The following is a 15,742-nucleotide window of genomic DNA, read 5'->3' as shown; positions in this document are numbered from 1 at the left end:
ATTTCAAAAAGATGACATCTTCAAATACCTGTTTTGTTCACAGGTTCATGCCTTACGATAATTAGTTTCATACTGCAAAAGACATAGAGAAAGCAGCAAAATCTCTTAATTTAAAGCTAGTGAGGAATGTTAGTGTTACTTTCATTTTCAATTGACTAATCTCCTCGAAAAAATAGATAAATTGTTGGACTAAGCTCTTTTGTTTTGGCTAATATTGTACTGTATAGTCTCATCACAGATTATAAAGTGGTGACTGCTTCTAGTCCTAACGTTGTTTTATGGATTATACTTTGAGGACACAGGGGGCAACATTCGTGTGCATTGCTTGGAAATTGGTCCTAAATTACATTAATTGTCATTGACATATAGACCTGCAATTCCAGGACAAATGAGAAAATGTTTTATTCCTCCATGTATCGTAACTTTAACACTTCATTTTATTCCACAGTCGCGGCGGTTGGTTAACTACAAACACCTCAGTAAGTGTTCACAGATGGTGTAGAGTTGGCAGACAGAACTGTCCTCACCAAATACTTTCCCATAACCTGAGAACTTCATAGGTTCAAACTTTACTTGGATACCAGCACCGGCAGACAGGAGGAAATATTTCCAGTATATTATGTGGAGGGTTAATTGGTAAGGAATACAATATGTCTTTGAGTCCCACAGTGTCAGTCTCACACTCTCTTTTTCTCTCTGCTTCCCTTCACCCCTCTCCCCCTTCCTGTCTCTCTCTTAACAAGTTACTGAAAAAAACGTGTTTCCAATTAGGCACTGAGGGGAAAAAGAAGAACTCTAAAACTGCAAACACTACGAGAAATGTATTGGATAAAAGGGCATTTAAAATATACCTTTCTAACAAGATTAGTGCGGCCAAATGTGAATTGATTAATAAATGCTGCTTTTGACATTAAGGCTTACCTGTCTTCTGTGTGAAGATGCACAAATAATTTACACATTTCAGGAAAAGCCTGGAGTTTTATCGATTTGCAGTGAAATGCTAATACATTTTCTGTCCCTACAAGAACAATGTCAATGCAGATTCTGATTTAAATCAATTGTTTGCAGTGTGTGCAAGCATGTGTGTTTGTGACGTCATGTTCAGGCAAAGGTCCTCTCCTGCAGAGTGTGTGTGGCAGTCGCTCCGTCAGAGAAAGAGAGAGCTTGGCGGAGACGCCGCGCCAGCGCAGAGAGGCACGGAGACGCAGCTGAGAGCATCAAGGCGACTTCATCTGCAAACAAATCAATAAAACTACTTTTATTTTTAAACAGGCACACACCTGCGGGGGGAAAAAACCATCAAAGGAGTTATTGCTTTGCTGCACGGACATAACATGAAAGGGTTACCTGGCTTTATTTTGGATTTGGAGTCTTTTATCATTACACCGCTGCGACTTTGACACGAGTTGCCCAGTCTTTAGGAGTTGTCTGTTTGAAGAATTTGAAGGCACCCCGAATAAAACTTCCAGGATCTGCTCAGGGAGTAAACTCAGATACCAACTTACTGCTCTCATTGGAAAGGAAAACACAGTAAGTATTCAATCTCATGTATTGTATAATGAATGAACCCTAATACATTTGCTCCATATGGGAAAATAACGTTTTTTTTTTCTTTGGCTGATTTAAGCGCGTTTTTAATGCACTCACGGATGGGGCATTTTTAGATAATCAAAGTGTAGGCTACCTGCCACGTAGACGTTGCTAGAAATCATTCGGTTGAGATAAAGGTTTGATGGCATTAACAGATGCGTAAAAACTGCTGTGCGCACCCTTACTTCGCTCGGTTGCGCGCACATAGGGGTCGAGAACGGGGTTCGCTGCCGGAATGATATAACTTGTTGCGCCAGAGCTGGAGTCTTTATCCAACTCTGGGATAAGAACAACATTTGTGGAAGGGAGTGAGAGGGAAAAAAGAAGCGGGCGTTGAGTCTGGGAGTAAAAAAGTTTGACATCTGTCTTGATTTTCCACGCTGATCTTGCAGTCAGAGAATGTGTTTGGAATTTTTCTTCTTTTCTTCTGTCCCAAATGTAAACCCCCTTTTTTTTATATAAAAAAAAGTTATTCATGTAGCAGTTGTCCATTCAGCAGCAAATACTTATGTTGTCAGTGTCAGCACTAAAATGTGTGATATGGAGGCCAGCAGCACATTGATGGTCCTTAAACATTTCTTGTGGTGTTGGCATCTTCCCAAAGTATACGCCTTGGTGGTGTCTACTACCGGCAGGAGTCAATGCACCGTGCTGTGTCCTGGACTCAGGCCTTGAAATACAACAACAATTTAATGAACCAGCTTCACTCGTTGCTGAAGCTATGAGACACTTGCAGAACCGATTATGTGGTTTGGCCCTGCCACCAAAGCAAGATCAGAAATTGTAGATGCATGATTTTCAGGCAAATGTCACCCTATCCTATCTTACCTGTAACAAGGATGGATATAAAGAGTTTATTTGGCTGTCTTGTCTTGCTGTACAGAAATGGAAAGACATACAGAGAATACTAAAGCAAAAGCAGAATATTCCAACGTATCACATTATTGATCATTGCTGCATATTGCTCTAGTTCTGGCCAGGTGCTGCCTGTTTTCGTTGGATAAGTATACGAAACCCCAATGCTGAGAGGACAGTTTTTTTCATTCACCTGAGAGGTGATTGTGAAAAGCATTATGACTAAAGCTTAGCATTTACAGAACATAGCCACATGCATTGCTCCCAAGTGTGTGGTGTAAATGAATTAAGGCTGTAAATCTTTGATAAGAAAGAGTCCCAATAATGACTTTAACTGAAGGACACATTTTTTAACACTTACGCTGTCCAACATTTTGACCCAAAGTAGAACATCTTAACTGACTGCTGGCCAGGTTGCTGTAAAACTTTGCTTTTCTGTCCCCAGAGAAGAATTTATAATCTCTCTGGAGAAACTTGACATGTCACATTAAACAGGTTGTTTCAGAAATGTTCTGTTATAACAAAATTAGTGGCTTGATTGCTCTGACATTAGTTTGTATTTGTCCCCTTCAGAGGTTGTATTTGATACTTTTGACACTTCTTGAACCTTCGCTCTAGATCCAGGCTAAGATTGTGTTGAATGTTGTGCCCCCTTGGGTTTCCTTTATCTCATCCCTCAAGCCATAATGTCCATTGTACCCAAACTCAAATTGTTACAGGAGAGATAAGAACTTACTGAGTGCTTAAATGCTTCCCTGAAGATATCAAATGGGGCACACAGATGGTTCACAAGTAAAGGTTGGTTAGAGTTCCCTTTAATCTTTCTACACCATGGCTTTTTGTGTTAGAAGTGTCAAAGACACAAGAATAAAATAAAAAAGTATTTCTGGCAATATTGGCCTTACATGTCCTTTAATTTACTGCGGGTTTTAAGCCTTTAAGTCTATGTTTACCAAAAACAAATGGCAGGATTACCATGAAATTTACTCTGAATGGTCATTATCTTTAATGGCTTTTCCTTTTCATCTACATTTCCACATGCACCCAAAACACAGAATTGCTAATTCATCAGTTTTATATAAACGGATTGTGAAGGTCTAGTGTAAAAGAAAGTAAAAAGCCATTTGCTCCCTGCGTGTTTGCCCTTTTGATTTGACCTAATTAATACTGACAGGCTCAAATGGTACTTGTTTGTGTGTGTCTGTGAGTGTCATTATTTGTGTATTCAATGGAGTTGGCGAGAACACTGTTTACCTCCCACCCACTGCCACAAGCCTCAGGGGGTCTTTGATGGTATAGTGGCGTGTGAGAAGCATTTACACTTCTGTAGATGGATTAGGTTGGTCTCCTTCAAGCTGTTTTAATTATAGAATCCACATTCTCAGAATAAAAAACAGACTGATGATACTTTGCTACACTTTCCTGGTTGAAATATGGATAAACTTCACCCTATTTCATCCTATGACCCTCTGTGGAATTTCCTGCATATTGACTTGGCAACTAGAGCATAGGATCTTCACAATGTTAAGCGTTGGGCTGAAAATAAGACATTTAACCTTTCCACTTTAGAGTGGACATGAAGAATTATTATTACTTCCTCCGAAATTCCTCAGAAATAGGGCTGCAGCCCACTTGGTGTCCTGACCTATGGTTTATTGAACCAAGGCCAGATTTGTTGCGTACAGATCTCAGTCTATAGTTTAGTCATTCTAACTCATTTGTTGAAATCACTGTAGCAAATGTGTATCTGCACATTTTAAAAACGAAAATAATTTTGATTGAATACATAATTACACATGTATGGGATTTGATTCCGATGTCAAATGAGCTCCTTTGTTAGCCAAAAAGTACAACGCATAACATACTGGTATCCCAATAGTATCCTTTATAATAATATAAAGGTTTAAATGTGTGTTTATTAGATTGCTGTCCTTCCAGTGGGATGATCTCCTTGCCACATGGAGAGCGAATTGAAGGTGCTGGTCCTTTTCTCCAATCCACTTATAATCGAAGAAAGAAACGGTACAACCCCCAGTTAGTGTCACAAACAAACAGAACGTAAATTAAAGGCCAAAGTAAAAGATATTAAACAATTGTCATAATTGCTGTTGATGACGTGTCTATTGATAAAAGTATCACTATTGCTTTATTGCCCAGGCTTACTTCAAATATAGCATGAGTCTACATTCTTAAAATCCAAAAAACGTTTAATGTATCCGCCATCCTTTTTGAGGGATCTTGCAGACTTTTCAGTTTATAAACTGTCACCGTGGATCTGACACGCCAGCACTCAAATATGGGGACAGGATAATTCTCAAGAGCAGACTAGTTTCCTCAGTAACCATGGTAGCAGCACACACTATTAGTCATTAAAGCTCTGGTTGATAGATTTGGCAGGTTGATAGATTTGACAGGATTGCAAAAACACACTCTCCCCAAAGTTATTCTACAACTTGTGAGATGCTGCAAAAACTGCGAAGGGATAAGCTGATTCTTCTGACTTCTGACCCTCTTGCTCAAACTAAACAAAACCCCCACCGCAAAGACTTATGCTCTCCCCTGAAGATGACTGTTTTATGTTTCCCTGCATGAGCTCTGACATCCGTCAAAAGAAAGTGTCCTTGAAACATCTGTGTTGTGATTACTGAAGGCACAATCCTCCTCCCCCTCGTCTAAGGTCCTGCATTCCACCCATTCTTACTCCCAACATCCAGATTGTTTCCACATTCATGCAGGTAACAGAGTTGCATTTTGTAAGCCATTGTGGCAGAAATGAAAAAGGACTTGTGAGCAGGGAAATTATTCAAGCAAGAGTTCCAAACAGCTTCAATAAATTAAATATACAACAAATAGTAACACGATTTGAAGAGCTGTTTAACATTTATACCTGTCATTGTGGAGCTTTTCAGAACAAGCATTGCGTTCTTAACTTCCATTAAGATGCAAATAATTTCTGTGTCCTTTCTGTGTAAAACCTGTGGACAGACCACTACTTCTTCTTTAACTGCTGATCATGCTCAAGTTGGAGATCACACGTTATAAGCGTGATGAACCACTATACATTTGTCCACGCTGCTTTGGGCCTGATCACACTTTTGGTTTGTACTGACATCTAAAAACATACCTAAAAAGGTGCCCATTTGATGCTTTATTTTGTGGTAAAAACCAATATCAGAATCAGAAACGGGTTTATTGCCAGGTAGGTTCACACGTACGAGAAATTTGACTTGATGTCATGGTGCATACATAAAATATAAAACTCTCCATATAAAACAAAAAATCTAATATAAAACAAAAAATCTTTAAAGACACTGTAATAAAATATAGTTAGATAGCAATAAAATAAAGCAGTAATTTACAGCGAAATAGAATGCAGTGAATTATAGAATATAAAATATGAAATAAGAAATATGTGCAGTAAGCAGTATTTGAACATTGTGTGCATTAATGTAATGCATATAGAGTCTACGTTGTGGCTGAGGTAAAGTGTCAGTGGGGGGGCCGGGCCTTGTTTAAGAGGCCGGTAGCGGAAGGGAAGAAACTATTCAGGTGGCGAGAGGTTTTGGTCCTGATGGAGTGCAGCCTCCTGCCAGAGGGGAGCGGGGTGAACAGTTTGTGTCCAGGGTGGGAGGGGTCGGCCACAATATGTTTTGTGAAGAAACACCTCTGCATGTTCAAAGGTACTTAATGTGAGGCTGTCCTCATATTTATTTTAATAATTCGGTTTAGACGTCATAACTTGTCCTCTTTAAGTTGGACAACGGTTTAAAAGAGATACCGAGATGGCATCATTTTGGTTTGGTTTCTTGGTTTGCTTGTTGGCATGTGACTTGGTGGAAGGGAGTAACATTCAATTTGGAGCGAATGCATTTGTTCTTTTTACTTATGGAAATAGTTTTGATGAAAGTATGTGCTCTACTAGTTCCCTTCTATTTGTGTGTAGTGCTTAGGCAACCAGACTATTTAAATGGGCTTTTTCCGAGTGAAGATAGTGATAAAAGAGAATCAGAAAAATAAGTTAGTGTAAACCTAAAGTGGTCATTGTAGCCAGTCTGTTATTGCTCGACAAGTGCACATTGGAGTGTGCTAACAAGCATATATTATGGCCACTTGGCAGGCAAAAGATAAGCTGTGTTAACAATCATCACTTGTTTGAAGACAGTTCGAAACAAGTTGTCATGTTGTATGAGTGCTAACCATGGTATATCATGATAAAGTACTGGGGACTGTTATTGTTGTCAGACACTTGCTGCTTGTGGTTATTGGAATATGTGTTAGCAGGGCCATTGTCATCTTATCTTAGCTAATGTAAAAATACAGCTGTGGTTTTCACAGGAAGCTGTCCTTGTCAGTTTACTGACACTGCTGCCATTGTATGTGAGTGACACAAAAAGAAGGCAGTTTAGAATAGTTGTCATTGTCGAAGGGTTAGACAGAAACCATTATAAGATAACATGTTTGCTGGCATAATGTTATTTTTTGATCATGTGTTCAAGTGGTTCCCTAGCCTTTTATCTACCCTGTCACATGCAAACTGGTGTTGAAAACTCCCATCAGAAATAATGTCTTTTCATGGGTAATCCTAAGAGAATGTCCAAAAAAGTTGTTCTACAAGCCAGAAAACCAGCTAGCAGCTAATTAGCAAGCTAGACACCTTCGGCTGTCACATGCTACCTTTTACCTCCCCTATCACATGCTACAGCTGGTATTGAAAACTACCATCAAAAATAATGTACCTCATTGTAAATCCTTAGAGAATGTGTTTTTGTAAAAGCCAGAAAGCCACCTGGCAGCTAGTTGGAAAGCTAGCTATATGGTAACATGACAGCATATACTGTCCAAGGTTCAGTTAGACTTGTTGACTCATGTGGAATATTTTTTGCACTGAAGTTGGTACAATAGTGTGACCACAGTGACACATATTTTGTTGTGTTGGTGGTTTCAATGCAAAGTGAAACAATTGTTGGATTACATTGCTGATTGTGTACCTGTATTTGTGTGTGTTTCATATCAAGTTAACATATTTGTACAGTATCTACTTAAAATAACCAACACAGTCTCACGGCATTTCGTGTTATAGTCACGAAATTAATCTATTGATTCGTGTTCACCAACACGATTTTCGCATTTTTTTCGTGTCACACAGAACGATTTTAAAAGCAATGTAAATAATAACAAATTAGAAGGAAAAACAGATTTTAAATTATTTCAGTATTCTGACACAGAACGATTTTAGAAGCAATGTATTTTATTGGTAGTATGTTTCGTGCCTGCACCAAATAATAACAAATTAGAAGGAAAAAGAGATGACAACAAATACAGATTTCAGTATTCTGAGGCTCTGAGCCCCATTTCTTTTCCTCGCGGACGGCAAAAAAACTCAGACATTATATAATTTAAAATAAAAGGGATAGGGTTAGGCTTAGGGTAAGATATTGAGTAAGAAAATGTGTTTATGAACCACACAGCTTCTGGTATTCCAAGACCCGACCGGACAAAAAGACGAGTTGCAGGCACGAAACATACTACCAATAGAAATACATTGCTTTTAAAATCGTTCTGTGTGACACGAAAAAAATGCAAAAATCGTGTTGGTGAACACGAATCAATAGATTAAATTAATTTCGTGACTAACACGAAATGGCGTGAGACTGGGTTGAAATAACAGGTTTCAGTGAAGTGAGCACTTCTGTAGTTTATCTGATGAGATAACGACATTGTTTTGCGCATGCCAAAAAGCAGAATGCAAAAGAGTAGTATCAGTGAAACAGAACATGTGAATTGTTCCTACAATTGGAAAGCTACATGTGAATAAATATTAGTTAAGTAGCCATATGCTGTCAGATCCATAAAAAGAACACCAAACATTAACATTATTAGGTCTGCATTATTCTCTCTTATTAAAATCTCTACATTTCTCATTTACAAAAGTATTCAATACAATTGTGTACCTCTTGTGAGGCAAAATGGAGCCTCAGACGTAAGCTTCACAGACTTCAGACCGTGACAATGTTCATCTTTCAGAACTAGAACAACCTGAAGGCATGCAGCCAAGTAAAACACAGCAGTGTCCTGAAAGTCTCTGAATGTTACTGAATGGAGAATGAAGATGGCAGTTCAGTCTGACTGAGCATAAAAGGATTTGCCAAACTGCTCCAATGCTTCTATAGACTTACCCAAGAAGACTTAAAGCTTTATTGACTGCCACATTTGTTTGCTTTGTCATGAGGGTTTATTGTGTGTGTATATATATTGTCAACTCATCCAACTCCTCTACCAAATACCTTTTTATTCCCATTTGTTTCCTTCTTTGCTTTTGTGAAACACTTTGTAGCTACTATTTAAAAGTGCAAAATAAAGAAAAGCCTTCACTCTGGTCTCCATGTACAGTTACACTTAGGTCAAGTGACTCCTTTGGTGGTTCAAGAACATTCCACTACTTGTTCATAGAAACTCATTAGTTGTCTTGTTTATGCTTTTTAAAATCCTATCCTGCAGCGTTGGGCATGTAGAAAATATCTATGAAAGACCTCAAGTAACCTTAAAGCCTACCGTTAGCAGATTTACCTTGTCATCTTAAAAAAAATAAAAGGAAACCTTAATATAATTTGCCAGGTAGATAATGTTGATTTGTTGTGTCTGTCTGTCAGCAGAATTTGTAAAAATCTACGGGACCAATTAGCATGAAACTTGGTTGAAGGATGTATCATGAGCCAAGGCAGAGAATATAAAAAATAAGGACAAATTCAAATGACGTGGCTTATACACAAATACTATTTCATTAACAATGAAAGAGGCATTTGGCCTTGATGGACATCTACGCTCTCAAAGTGCCCTTCTAGTTTTAGATCTAATGTCCTAACATACTTACAGAATGCACTGTATTTCACAATCGTCTTATTGTTTCATTTTTGTATTCCTTTGCATGGAAGTTGTTTGTCGCATACTTTATACAAACCTTTCACATTTACCCTCAAGGCATTCATAACCCCAACCCTAACCCCATTGAAAGCATTAATGATTCTTACAAGCGTCACTCCAGAGCAATTAATGGATGCATTTTAAAAATGCTTTTGAGTCAAACCCTGAAATCTCTGAAGACCGCAGTGACGCAATGCCATATTGCATCTGAACTAAAGTGATGTCATCTGAGGAATCTGTCTCCAATAGTGTGATTTCATTAGAGGATCACTGAACACACCCAACGATAAACTGCAGAGAAACCCAACACATATGGCAGAGGCTGTTTATCTGGAAGCAGTCATTGTTAAATATTTGCTCAACTTTCTTTATCCTAACGAAACCAACACATCTCTGACGCAGGAAGAGATGTGTTTATCTTTAACTTGAATGCCTTTGGAGTGATGTTAAGTATTTCCTTGTTTTGGAACCAAGTAGAACTAAAGTGTGTCAAAGTGGAGCACACAGCATGTGTTTGGGTCATACAGCTTATGTTGCTCTTACTGTAACTGCATTTCTCAGGACTTCCCAAGGATTATTCTCATACCTATATGTTTTCCCCAGTACTGCCATTAACCTGCTTTAGGAACATATGGAACAGATCATAGCCGAAAGACCTTAAAGTAAAGAAGCTTATTAAATGGCTGTTTACAAAATGAATGGGTGTGTTATATGCTGCGCAGATAAAAACCCATGAGTTGGATATAAGTTGTCACCAGTCTTTCCCAAGCTGATGATCCCTGGGAGAATTTATACCCAAATTAGAAAAGCCTTTTAAATGTTATTTATGAGTCGGGCTGTTATTTAGAAATAAAACATTACTAAGGGTGGCTCTGGACAAACCAGAAGCCACTGTGAAAGCCACTCAGCCTGTCTCTACGGAGCTGTGTGCAATTTAGCATGTTTACTCCTAGTCCCTGCGGAATAAAACATAATTTTGTCAGAGTACATCGCAGAGTAAATGCTTCAGAAGGGGCTTCTGTTGGTGTTGTGATAAAATACTGCTTCTTAAATCAGCTGTTGTGTGGTCTAGTGAATATAATTCAAAGTGTACCACTTTTTCAATACTAGCTATCATGTTCCAATATGTTATTGCGCTTTTTCTTACAACACAAGTCTTTGTTGGTCCGATCACAAGTGGACAGTTGACCTCAGTTGACACCTGGCATTAAAATGCAACTCAACATGCTTAATGCTCTTTTTGCAAAAGCACCAAATGCCGAATGCATTTTCAGTTTTATTCCAGGACTCAGAAATACACTCTCCCTTCCTAGTCTGCAGGGACTTAAATAGAAATAGAAATAAATAAATAGGAACAATCAATTTTGTGTGTTCCAGTCAAACTAAAAATAATGTTTGATGCACTCGTAATATATCTTTCTGGACTTTTCAAAGCCAGCTTACGCAATTTGAGAAGCAACTATAAGAAAAGGGAAGAACGAAGTTGCAGATTTGATGACTTATCTATCTTTTGCTTCCTTGTTGGGGATGCATCAGGTCACAACTCAAATACATCCTGTACTAGCTTGGCAAGAGGTTTGAGTGATTGCTTAACTATGCATCTTGTTGGTCTTATACATTCACAGTTAAATGACCTGCATTAAAATAGCACTTTTCATCTTTTTTATGACATGACATTACATTACATTACATTGCATTTAGCTGACGCTTTTATACAAAGCGACTTACAATAAGTGCATTCGACCAAGAAGATACAAACTTGAAGAAAACAGAATCATATAAGTACATCAGGTTTCATAGAGCCAAAACATGTGCTACTCAACTGGCTTTAGATAAGCCAGTCCTTTGTTAGTATATAAGTGCTTTGTTAGTCATCTTATTGCTCGAAGTGGAGTCGAAAGAGATGAGTTTTCAGTCTGCGCCGGAAGATGTGTAAGCTTTCTGCTGTCCTGATGTCAATGCTCATTCCACAATTTTGGAGCCAGGATAGCAAACCGACGTGTTTTTGCTGATGGGAACTTGGGTCCCCCTCGCAGTGCGGGTGCAGCAAGCCATTTGGCTGTCAAAGCACTTTACATTATAGAATTTAGCACTCACCCATTCACAACCATTCATTCAGAGGCTGCCCTCCAAGGTGCCATTTGCTCGGGGGAAATAACATTCACACACCGTTGACCATGTCATTGGGAGCAACTTGAGGTTGCCCAAGGAATCATGGAGATGTTGACTGGGATCGAACTCCCGACTTTCCGATTGGTAGAAGACCACACTACTTCACAGCCACAGTGTTTAGCTTTGTATTAAAGGTCCCCTATTATGCAAAATCCACTTTTTCATGTCTTTTATACATAAACATGCGTCCCGAAAAAAGATTCGCTCACTTTCTGTCCTTATTCATTTATTTAAAAACCTGTCTGAAAATGAGCTGATCAGATTTTGGCCACTTTATGATGTCATAACGATTTTTTGGCTTGTGTAACCATTAGCCAATAACCAATCAAGGTAACACCCGCCCACCTGATCACCTGAATCTCCTCCTAGAGCACCATTGTGTTATTTTTAACCAAATATCTCTCAGAGGGGCGTTGGGAGTGGCTCCTTATTTTCATCTAAAGTAACATACAGAGAATCAGCACTTTTGAAACAGGGCAGAAACAGAGGGGTTTATGGCATGCTTACAATGCATGATCTGTTTGGTATTTCAGCCAAACACTTCAGAGACATGTTTTGTATATATCTGAGACCTATAATATATTGATGAAAAAGAGTATAATAGGAGACCTTTAAGATTGGAATGCCCAAGCATTTCAAAGGAATTGTACACAGGGTCAAATACATGTCAAATGTGGCCTATTTTATAAGATTATAGTATTGCAATACGTAGAATGTGAGTCATCGCATTAAATGACTGAGCATGTGTCAGTTTTGGGTTTGGTGTGCTGAGATGGAAGTGCTTAAGTGGTTGAAGGGGTATCATCCACTGACGAGCTGTGAATCAGCCCGTCACGGCTGCAGTCACACATGACTCAACACCAACTCTCAATCTGGGCCTTGTACTGAGCTCTGCCACTCCGCAGCAACTGTTTGAGACTATGTGCGAGTGTCAGGGTGTGTGGTTAGTGTGCACTCGGCCATGATGTTGAAGAGAAAGTTACAGAATGAAAGCCCGTGTGTGTGCGAGGGGTTCTGTGTGTATTCTGGGTTGCAGAAGTCCTGTTACTCTGCTTTCAGGGGCGGGAGTACAGAAACAATGGGCACATTGTGAGGAGGGTTGGCAGAGAGGAGAGGGGGAAGGTTGGGGAGGAGGAGGGGTGAGGTGGAGAGGAGGAGACGGGAGAGGAAAGCTGAGGAAAAGAAGATAAATTGAAGGGAGGGAAGATAAGTTAGGGGTTCAAGGAAAACTGAAAGAAAAGGGGAGAAGAAGAGATAAAAGAAGAAGTGTGGAAAAGACATAATGGTTCGTTGGAAATTTCAGCCACTGAAGTCGGAATTCCGATTCGGAAAGTTGGGAGAACCTTTACTGACCCCAACTTTAAAATCTGAGAGGTCAGAGCCGAGCATAAAAAAAGAGAAAGCTGTATTAACCCTGTAAGGCCCACTGTTTTAATTTTACAACATTACTTTAAAGGATATCAGAAGCACTATTTTAGATATTTGAAATTTGAAAAAATTAGGTGCAACATAGTTGACAATGAAAGTCAAACATTTGACGCAAATAACATAGTTGACTGGCAACATTATTAACCATCAGCACTATGTTTATTTCGAGGCAGAAGTGCAACATTCAATTGATAATGATGTGTAATGACGTCTACATGTCATACAAATTGTCAACTAGGTTACCTAGGTCCTAAACGGCTGCTGCTGGCAGCAGAAATGGCCTTTAATGACCTTTAATACGATTTGTTAAAACATTGTTGTTTCTTTTGATGTGAAATATTATTTATTTAATTTAAATAAAAAGCAATGTTAATTTTGTTCACAATTTGTTTATTTTTTTCTCCAAAAGAACCGATAAGAGTACCGTTAAACGACTGGATCGATAAGCGGTATCAATAAAAGTAGTAGTACCGTTAAAACCTTAACGATACCCATCCCTAGGAATACCTACACCCACATATGCAGGTAAACCAGTTCAACAAGTCACACAATGCTGTCTGGCTAATGATAACAGGCTAATTATCATACTAAAAGGGATACATCCAAGTGTCCCAACACTTCTCAGAAAGAACTGTTTCTGCCAGAACCAGAGAAGAGTTAAATGTATTTTTGTAAATAATTAACTGATAAGATACAAGTAGAGTTTAAAATATTGCTACAGATATAATTTCACATACTTTTATCAGAAATAATGTATTAATATATTCAATTCTGGTCTTAATTCAAAATCTTAACAGAGGACACATTTAGAACTTAGTTATAGTGAATTATCAAAGACATTATATTTCTACAAGTGTTTTATTTCCATATGTGAACATATAAGAAGGGCAATCTCCATGACAGGTGCTCATGCTATTTTGACTACCACACTGACCCAGTGTTGTAATATTACAACAAAGACATAAGATGCTCAAAATCAAATTTGATGAAGGTATTCCACAATAACGGAATATGTACATGTTCTAGACATTGTAATAATCCAAAAAAAGTTTGAAGATTCGGAAGTTGTGTGAGTGTATGGCCAGAGGTCAGGACCTATTAACACATGTACTACCCAATAGCTTTGTGAGGCTGAACAAAAGGACCTTTTGACTGTATGTAAATCTGGTCTTTAAAAGAACAAAACATTTACTGACTTTTTTAGGATAGCTTAAAGCAGGGGTCTCCAACCTTTTTTAGGATGAGAGCTACTTTCAAAAAATAAAACAAGTCGTGAGCTACTTTTACTCCTCTTTTTTTTTTTTTGCATTGTATATATTTAGCACATTTTAACATTATTATATTCTCTCCTTTAACCTTTGTGTGCTGTTTGGGTCTGTGGGACCCGTTTTCAGTGTTTACTAAAAGAAAATGTATGCAATTTAATTATATTAACCTGCTTTATTTGGGGATGGACCTAACCTCCTTCAGGGGGGTCCGGGGGCATGCACCCCCGGGAAGATTTTTTTTTAGATGTTGAAGTGAAATGGATCAATCTGGTGCACTTTGAGCACAACATGAATTGATTGATACAGCTCTCATCACTCAGATGACAGGGAGCTGTATACTTTTCAATAATCCAAACATCTTTAGAATATGATCACAACCAATAACAAATCATTTAAACTTGTTTATTCTTATCTTATGTTACCTAGTTAGTATTCTTTCTTTTTATTTATGCATATTTTACTAATCACTCCCGTTTTAAACAGTTTTTTTTTTTTTACTGTCCTATAGTACACATTGGAATGATTTCTTACTTAATTTTTTACAACTAGGCTATATTAAATACATAAAGGTGTGCTCTCTCTTGCTCTCTCGCTCTCTCTCTCTCTCTGTCTCGCTCGCTCACAGAGGCTGTGTGCTCCTCCGTGGCGATGACGGCTTGCATTAAAAAATAATAAATAAACATAGGCTTATTTGTAAAGTGGGGGGACACAAACGGGATTTCGGGAAAAGTGTCACGGTTAAACTCCTTATGAAGTGATGAGGTGCCGCTCCACCAGTGGCGAGCCGTCAGGACCCTCTAGGCCCTCTACAAAATAATATTTAAAAACATTACAAATATATATATATATTTTTGAATATATCTTTTTTAAATATTCTTTTAGTTACATTTTTCATTAGTTTTACCAAAATAACTTAATTTAATTGTATTTAAAATAACATTTCCAAAGAAATAAATCCTTCGAATCTGCCTATTCAGTTTCTGTTGGAATGTGAAGGGTTAAATGAAAGAAGCTCCTTTTCTCTGCGAGGTTCTGTGAAGACAGGAGCTGATTGGTGGTCCAGCTATGAATTCACAGAGGGCCCGCTATAGTAACTGAACGAGAGAGTAATGTCAAATGACAGTACAATTGACCAATCATAATCTTCCCTCTAAATGGGAGGGTTTTATTATCGTGGACTTTATGACAAGTTCCGCCCGCTGTGAAGCTTTTCTTGTTTCCATAGGAACAACAACTTCCTGTCAACAGCATAAACTCGCCTTCAAAATAAAAGCATGCCAAATTACACTTAAGACATACAACTGCAACAAAAGTGTTTCTATAGTTGGGCTTTAACCAGTTAAACCCCACGGTCCCGCGGGCGGGGGCAAAACGCAACATCTTGCAAGAAACAGAGTCTGAGGGCTTCTTAATATTTAACAAACTATGAATGTGTCATACCCACTTAACGGGAAGAAACTCAGCTATCAGACAATATTAACCGTTTTTAGCTAAACTAAACAAAAGGG

General features: G+C 38.4%; 1 protein-coding gene across 1 annotated transcript in view; it reads left to right on the top strand.

Annotated features, from left to right (window-relative positions):
• Positions 1-1,181: 1,181 nt before the first annotated feature.
• lpar1 (lysophosphatidic acid receptor 1) overlaps positions 1,182-15,742 on the top strand; it is a 36,327-nt gene continuing 21,766 nt past the window's right edge. The window contains exon 1 of the mRNA XM_034125978.1: positions 1,182-1,530. The gene's annotated coding sequence lies outside the window, so the exon portion shown is untranslated. The remainder of the gene's footprint in view (positions 1,531-15,742) is intronic.

Source organism: Trematomus bernacchii, unplaced genomic scaffold, assembly GCF_902827165.1.
Source record: "Trematomus bernacchii unplaced genomic scaffold, fTreBer1.1, whole genome shotgun sequence".
Taxonomy (NCBI): Eukaryota; Metazoa; Chordata; class Actinopteri; order Perciformes; family Nototheniidae; genus Trematomus; species Trematomus bernacchii.
Note: the sequence above shows the minus strand (reverse complement) of the source record. Positions and strands in the feature narration are given on the sequence as shown.